The sequence below is a fragment of the Arvicola amphibius genome, chromosome 12, assembly GCF_903992535.2.
Source record: "Arvicola amphibius chromosome 12, mArvAmp1.2, whole genome shotgun sequence".
Taxonomy (NCBI): Eukaryota; Metazoa; Chordata; class Mammalia; order Rodentia; family Cricetidae; genus Arvicola; species Arvicola amphibius.
Window position 1 is genome coordinate 123,001,137 of NC_052058.2, and position 8,563 is coordinate 123,009,699.

At 39.0% G+C, this 8,563-nt stretch overlaps 1 pseudogene; it reads left to right on the forward strand.

The window, feature by feature from the left end:
* Positions 1-5,228: 5,228 nt before the first annotated feature.
* LOC119802704 lies at positions 5,229-5,961 on the forward strand (annotated as a pseudogene).
* The last annotated feature ends 2,602 nt before the right edge of the window (positions 5,962-8,563 follow it).

Below are 8,563 nucleotides of genomic sequence, written 5' to 3' on the forward strand. Positions count from 1 at the left end.
AACAGAAAAAAACCAAATACCATTGCACAGACCTTTAATCTTCTCAATCCCAGATGCGTAGACATCATCTTGAAAACACAAACATTAACAGCCAAAACAGTGTCTCTCCTGGAGCCCAGTAACCACGACACAGTAGGCACTGAAGTTTCCAACATACCTGAAGAACAGGAAAGAGAGCTTAATGCAGCATGTATGAAGATCATAGAGGCACTTAAAAAAGAAAAGAAAAAATCTAATTAAGAAACTCAGGACACCCCTTTCCATCTGCGAGGTCCTTGGATCCCCCAACTCAGGATGCTTCAAGGCTGAGATCTGGGGAGCCAGTGGTGAGTGCTCCTGCTGCTGGGGCTTCTTTGTTCCACACCACCCTGCCCCCTCCCAAGCCTGCCCTTTTGTCTGTGAGGTCCTTGGAGCCCAGCAAGAGGCTCTGCTCCTGTACTGAGGAGATCCATAGGGATTGGTGAGTGAGTGGCCGCCCAGTCTGAAAATCCCAGTTAAAGGAACCTGCAATTCCCTAAACTTTTCTCACCATCTAGCAGGAAGTCTCCCAGCTACTGGCTTTCTTTACCCCATCCCATCTTGCCCCCAAGCATTCCTTTTCATCTGCAGGGTCCTCAGATCCACCAGCACAGCCTGCTTCAGGGTGAAGGGGATCTGAAAGCCAGCTCCAGTGCTGAAGGGACCTAAGAGAGGGCAGACCAAGAAAAAACCCCCAATATACAGTCAACCACAGCAAAGATTGGACCAAGATGCCAAGACTCTCTTGGCTGCATTTGAAGGAAGAGATGGGCAGGCACCAATGCAAGAATTCCTCCAACAACCTGAAAATCATCACGATAACACCAGAATCCAGTGAAAATGCAACAGGAAGACTTGAACACCCTAACCCAGAAGAAGTTGAAAAAAAATCGATTTTAAACATAACATTATGAAAATGATGGAGACCCTTAAACAGGTAGTGAAAAACTCCCTTAAAGAAATGGAAGAGAAGACAAACAAAAAGTTAGAAGAAATTAATAATTGCACAAAGATACCCAAGAAAACCAAGAAAAAGAAATCAAACAAGTACAGGAAACAGTTCAAGACTTGAAGACCGAAATGAAGATAATAAAGAAAACACAAACTGAGGGATGGCTGTATATGGAAAATCTGGGCAAACGAACAGAAACTACAGAGACAAGTATAACCAACAGAATACAAGAGATAGAAGAAAGAATCTCAGGTGCTGAAGATACTACAGGGGAAATAGACGCATTGATCAAAGAAAACAGCAAATCTAACAAATTCTTAACACAAAAATCCAGGAACTCTGGGACACCATGAAAAGACCAAACCTAAGAATAATATGGGTAGAAGAAGGAGAAAAAAATTCCAGCTAAAAGGCCCAGAAAATATATTCAACAAAATTATGGAAGAAAACTTTCCCAACCTAACGAAGAATATTTCTATGAAGGTACAAGAAGCTTATAGAACACCAAATAGAATGGATTAAAAAAAATAACCTTCCCTTGCCATATAATAATCAAAACACAAAACATACAGAATAAAGAAAGAATATGAAAAGCTAAAGAGGAAAAAGGTCAAGTAACATATAAAGGGAAACCTATCAGAATTATACCTGACTTCTCAATGGAAATCATGAAAGACAGAAAGTCTTGCATAGATGTGCTGCAGAAACTAAGAGACCATGGATGCAAGCCTAGACTACTATACCCAGCAGGCTTGCTTTCACCATCAATGGAGAAAACAATATATTTCAGGACAAAAACAGATTTAAACAATACATAGCCACAAACCCAGTCCTACAGAAAGTAATAGAAGGAAAACCGCAACCCAAAAAAGCCAACAACACCCATAATAACACTGACATCTGACAACCCTCCACCAGCACAACTCAAAGAAGGGAAACACACAAACACTACCACCAAAGCAATAACCGGAGTTAACAACCACTGGTCATTAATATCACTTAATACCAATGGACTCAATTCACCTATAAAAAGGCACAGGCTAAGAGAATGGATACAAAAACAGGATCCATCATTCTGCTGTTTACAAGAAACACACCTCAACCTCAAAGACAGACACTACCTCAGAGTAAAGGGTTGGGAAAAGGTTTACCAATCAAATGAACCTAAGAAACAAGCAGGTGTGGCTATACTACAATCTAACAAAATTGATTTCAAACTAAAATCAATCAGAAGAGATGGAGAAGGACACTTTATAACAGGAACAATTCATCAGGAGGAAGTCTCCATCCTGAATAGGTATGCCCCTAATATAAAAGCATCCACATATGTAAAAGAAACATTACTAGAACTCAAAGCACACATCAAACGTCACACAGTAATAGTTGGAAATTTCAACAGGTCAACCAGACAAAAACTTAACAGAGAAATAAGAGAACTAACAGATGTAATGAATCAAATGGACTTAACAGACATCTATAGAACATTCCACTCAAACAGAAAAGAATATACCTTCTTCTTAGCATCTCATGGAACCTTCTTGAAAATTGATCATATACTCAGTAACAAAGCAAGCATGTACAGATACAAAAAAAATGTAGTAACCACCTGTGTCTTATCGGATCACCATGGAATAAAGTTAGAATTTAACAACAATTCCACCCCCAGAAAGCCTACAAATTCATGGAAACTGAACAGTCAACTATTGAACCACTCCTGGGTCAAGGAAGAAATAAAGAAAGAAATTAAAGTCTTCCTTGAATTCAACAAAAATAAAGAGACAACATATCCAAACTTATGGGACACTATGAAAGCAGTGCTAAAGAAGAAAGATCATAGCACTAAGTGCCCACATAAAGAAAATGGAGAAAACTCACAATAGAGACTTAGCAGCACACCTGAAATCTCTAGAAAAAAAGAAGCAGACTCACCCAGCAGGAGTAGAAGACAGGAAATAATCAAATTGAGGGGTGAAATCAATAAAACAGAAACAAAGAAAAAAATACAAAGAATCAAAGAAACAGCCAGTTCTTTGAGAAAAATCAACATGATAAACTCTTATCCAAACTAATCAAAAGGCAGAGAGACAACATCCAATTTAACAAAATCATAAATGAAAACGGGGACAGAACAACAGACAAGGAGGAAATCCTGAGAAACATTAGGTTATACTATAAAACTGTACTCCATAGAATTAGAGAATGTAAAAGAAATGACCAATTTTCTAGATAGGTAATATATACCAAAATTAAATTAAGACCAGGTAAACAATTTAAATAGACTTATAACCTGCAAGGAAATAGAAGCAGCTATCAAAAGCCTCCCCCCAACCCCCAGAAAAGCCCAGGGCCAGATGGTTTTAGTGCAGAATTCTGCCAGAACTTCAAATAAGAGCTAATACCTATACTCCTCAAAGTATTCCACATAATAGAATCAGAAGGAACATTGCCAAATTCTTTTTAATGAGGCTACAGTTACCCTGATACCAAAACCACACAAAGACTCAATCAAGAAAGGAAATTACAGACTAATCTCACTCATGAACATGGATGCAAAAAAACTCAATAAAATATTAGCAAACCAAATCCAAAAACACATCAAAAAATTCATCCACCATGATCAAGTCAGCCTCACCACAGAGATGCAGAATGGTTCAACATATGCAAATCTATCAATGTAATCCATCTTATAAATAAACTGAAAGAAAAAACATATGATCATCTCATTGGATGCTGAAAATGCATTCGACAAAATCCAACACTTCTTCACTATAAAGGTCATGGAGAGATCAGGGATACAAGGAACGTATCTAAACATAATAAAAGCAATATACAGCAAGCCAAGAGCCAACATCAAATTAAGTGGAGAGAAATTCAAACAATTAAACTAAAACCGGAAACAAGATAAGGCTGTCCACTCTCTCCATATCTATTCAACATAGTTCTTGAAGTTCCGGCTATAGCAATAAAAAAAAAAGATCAAGGGGATACAAATTGGAAAGGAAGCAGTCCAACTTTCACTTTCGCAGAGGATATGATAGCATATGTAGGTGACCCCAAAAACTCTAACAGGGAACTTTTACAGCTGATAAGCACCTTCAATAATGTGGCAGGATACAAGATCAACTCAAAATAAATCAGCAGCCCTACTATATACAAATGATAAAGAAGCTGAGAAAGAAATCAGAGAAATACCATCCTTCACAATAGCCACAAATAACAAAGTATCTTGGGGTAACAGCAAAGGACCTGTTCAGCAAGAACTGTAAGTCTTTGAAGAAAGAAATTGAAAAAGATACCAGAAAATGGAAAGATCTCCCATGCTCTTAGATAGGTAAGATCTACAAAATAAACATGGCAATCCTACCAAAAGAAATCTATAGATTCAATTCAATCCCCATCAAAATTTCAGTACAATTCTTCACAGACCTTGAAAGAAAAATAATCAACTACATATGGAAAAACAAAAAACTCAGGATAGCCAAAACAATCCTGTATAATAAAGGAACTTCTGGAAGCATCTCCATCCATGACATCAAACTCTACTCCAGAGCTAGAGTAAGAAAACAGCCTGGTATTGGCATAAAAATAGACAGGAGGAATCAGAGGGGTGAGTGAGTTCCCGACCCGCGGCAGCACCCCAGAAGACAGAGCACAGACATTCCTCAACCCCCTATACTTCCTGGTCATTCTTTGCAGGGGCTACTGTCACTGGCTACTGCCGCTCTCTTCCTATCCCATCCCAGCTCGAACCCAGAAAACCCTCACTTCTTCCTCCCTTCTTCGGGGCCATAAGATTCCCCATCCCTGCCTGTTTGGGCGCTGGGATGAGGTGGTGAGTGCAACCGGGCTGGAGTTCATTTGTTTCAATAGCCCGCCTGCAGCAAGGTAGGCCTGTTATCTGTGAGGTCCCTGGCCAGCAAGGGGACCTGATCCTGTACCAGAAGATCCATCGGGAAGCATTTGGAGGAAGAGATGGGCAGGCACCAACGCACAAATTCCTTCAACAATCTGAAAAACAACATGAAAACACCAGAACCCAGCGAACTTACAACAGGAGGACTTGAACACCCTAATCCAGAAGTAGTAGAAAAAATTGACTTTATGAAAGTGATAGAGGCCCTTAAACAGGAGGTGAAAAACTCCCTTAAAGAAATGGATGAGATGAGTACATTGACCTCCATAGAGACAGCGCCGGGGCAAGCAAGAGCCTAACCAGCACTGGGCGACTCTGTGTCTCGCAGACGAAAATCAACTAAACATGGGCAAAGGAGATCCTAAGAAGCCGAGAGGCAAAATGTCCTCGTATGCATTCTTTGTGCAAACTTGCCGGGAGGAACACAAGAAGAAGCACCCGGATGCTTCTGTCAACTTCTCAGAGTTCTCTAAGAAGTGCTCAGAAAGGTGGAAGACCATGTCTGCTAAAGAAAAGGGGAAATTTGAAGACATGGCCAAGGCTGACAAGGCTCGTTATGAAAGAGAAATGAAAGCCTACATCCCCCCCCCCAAAGGGGAGACCAAAAAGAAGTTCAAGGACCCCAATGCACCCAAGAGGCCTCCTTCGGCCTTCTTCTTGTTCTGTCTGAGTATCGCCCCAAAATCAAAGGAGAGCACCCCGGCTTATCCATTGGTGATGCTGCAAAGAACCTGGGAGAGATGTGGAACAACACTGCTGCAGATGACAAGCAGGCCTACGAAAAGACGGCTGCCAAGCTGAAGGAGGAGTACGAACAGGATATCGCTGCTTACAGAGCTAAAGGAAAACCCGATGCAGCGAAGAAGGGGGTGGTCAAGGGGGAAAAGAGCAAGAAAAAGAAGAGGAAGATGATGAGGAGTACGAAGAGGATGAGGAGGAGGAGGAAGAAGAGGAAGATGAAGATGAGGAAGAAGATGATAATGATGAATAAGTTGGTTCTAGCGCAGTGTTTTTTCTTGTCTATAAAGCATTTAACCCCCCTGTACACAACTCACTCCTTTTAAAGAAAAAAATTGAAATGTAAAAAAAAAGAAATGGATGAGAAGAATAACAAAAAGTTCGAAGAAATGAGTAAATCTGTAAATGATACCCTAGGAAACCAAGAAAAAACAAACTTATAATGGAAACAGTTCAAGACTTGAAAACTGAAATGGAGGCAATGAAGAAAACACAAACCGAGGGCCAGCTGGATATGGAAAATCTAGGTAAATGAACAGAGACTACAGAAACAAGCATAACCAACAGAATACAAGAGATAGAAGAAAGAATCTCAGAGTCTGAAGACACCATAGAGAAAATAAATGCACTGATCAAGGAAAACAGCAAATCCAACAAATTCTCATCACAAAACATTCAGGAAATCTGGGACACAATAAAAATACCAAACCTAAGAATAATAGGAGTCGAAGAAGGAGAAGAATTACAACTCAAAGGTCCAGAAAATATATTCAATAAAATTATAGAAGAAAACTTTCTGAACCTAAAGAAAGATATTCCTATGAAGGTTCAAGAAGCATACAGAATACCGAATAGACTGGATCGAAAAAAACCCATTTCCTTGCCATATAATAATCAAAACACAAAACATACAGAATAAAGAAAGAATATTAAGAGCTACAAAGGAAAAAAGTCAAGTTACTTATAAAGGTAAACCTATCAGACTTACACCTGACTTCTCAGTGGAAACCATGAAAGCCAGAAGGTCCTGGATAGATGTACTGCAGAAACTAAGAGACCATGGATGCAAGCCCAGACTACTATACCCAGCCAAGCTTTCATTCACTATCAATGGAGAAACAAAATATTCCAGGATAAAAACAAATTTAAACAATATGTAGCCACAAATCCAGCCTTACAGAAAGTAATAGAAGGAAAATCACAAACCTAGGAGCCCAACAATGCACACAATAACTCAGACATCTAGCGACCCTTCACCAGCACAACTTAAAGAAGGGAAACACACACACTCTACCAGCAAAATAAAATAAAATAAGCGGAGTTAACAAACACTGGCCATTAATATCACTTAATACCAATGGACACAATTCACCTATAAAAAGGCACGGGCTAAGAGATTGGACACAAAAAAGGATCCACATTCTGCTGTTTACAAGAAACACACCTCAACCACAAAGATGGATGCCTACTCAGAGTAAAGGGCTGGGAAAAGGTGTATCAAGCAAATGGACCTAAGAAACAAGCGGGTGTGGCTATACTACAATCTAACAAAATTGACTTCAAACTAAAATCAATCAGAAGAGATGGAGAGGGACATTTTATACTCATAACAGGAACAATTCATCAGGAGGAAGTCTCAATCCTGAATAGCTATGCCCCTAATATAAAAGCATCCACTTATGTAAAAGAAACATTACTAGAACTCAAGGCAGCCATCAAACCACACACACTAATAGTAGGAGACTTCAACACTCCTAGCTCACCAATGGATAGGTCAATCAGACAGAAACCTAACAGAGAAATAAGAGAATTAATGGAGGTAATGAATCAAAGAGACTTAACAGACATCTATAGAACATTTCACCCAAATAGGAAAGAATATACCTTCTTCTCTGCAGCTCATGGAACCTTCTCGAAAATTGACCACATACTTGCTAACAAAGAAACTTCCATAGATACAAAAATATTAGTAACCACCTGTGTCTTATTGGATCACCATGCTATAAAGTTAGAATTTAACAATAATTCTACCCCCAGAAAGCCTACAAACACTTGGAAGCTGAACAATCAACTACTGAACCACGGCTGGGTCAGGGAAGAAATAAAGAAAGAAATTAAAGTCTTCCTTGAATTTAATGAAAATAAAGACACAACATACCCAAACCTATGGGACACTATGAAAGCAGCGCTAAGAGGAAAGTTCATAGCTCTAAGTGCTCACATGAAAAAAATGGAGAAAGCTCATAATAGAGACTTAACAGCACAGCTGAAAGTTCTAGAAAAAAAGAAGCAGACTCACCTAGGAGGAGTAGAAGATTGGAAATAATCAAACTGAGGGCTAAATTCATCAAAATAGAAACACAGAAAACAATCCAAAGAATCAATGAAACAAAGAGCTAGTTCTTTGAGAAAGTCAACAAGATTGGCAAATCTTTATCCACAGTAATCAAAAGGCAGAGAGAGAACATGCAAATTAACAAGAAATGAAAAGGGGGATATAACAACAGACACTGAGGAAATTCAGAGAATCATTAGGTCTTATTACAAAAGCTTATATGCCACCAAGTCGGAAAATGTAAAAGAAATGGACTTGTTTTTAGATAAGTACCATTTCCCAAAATTAAATCAAGACCAGGTGAACAAGTTAAATAGACCTATTAGTTGTGAGGAATTAGAAGGTGTCATAAAAAACCTCCCAACCAAAAAAGCCCAGGACCTGAGGGATTTAATGCAGAATTTTATCAGAACTTCCAAGAAAAGCTGATACCTATATTCCTTAATGTGTTTCACATAATAGAATCAGAAAAGTCATTGCAAAACTCATTTTACAAACTCATGAACATCGATGCAAAAATTCTCAGTAAAATTCTGGCAAACAGACTCCAAGAACACATTAAAAAAATTATCCATTATGCTCAAGTAGGCTTCATCCCTGAGATGCA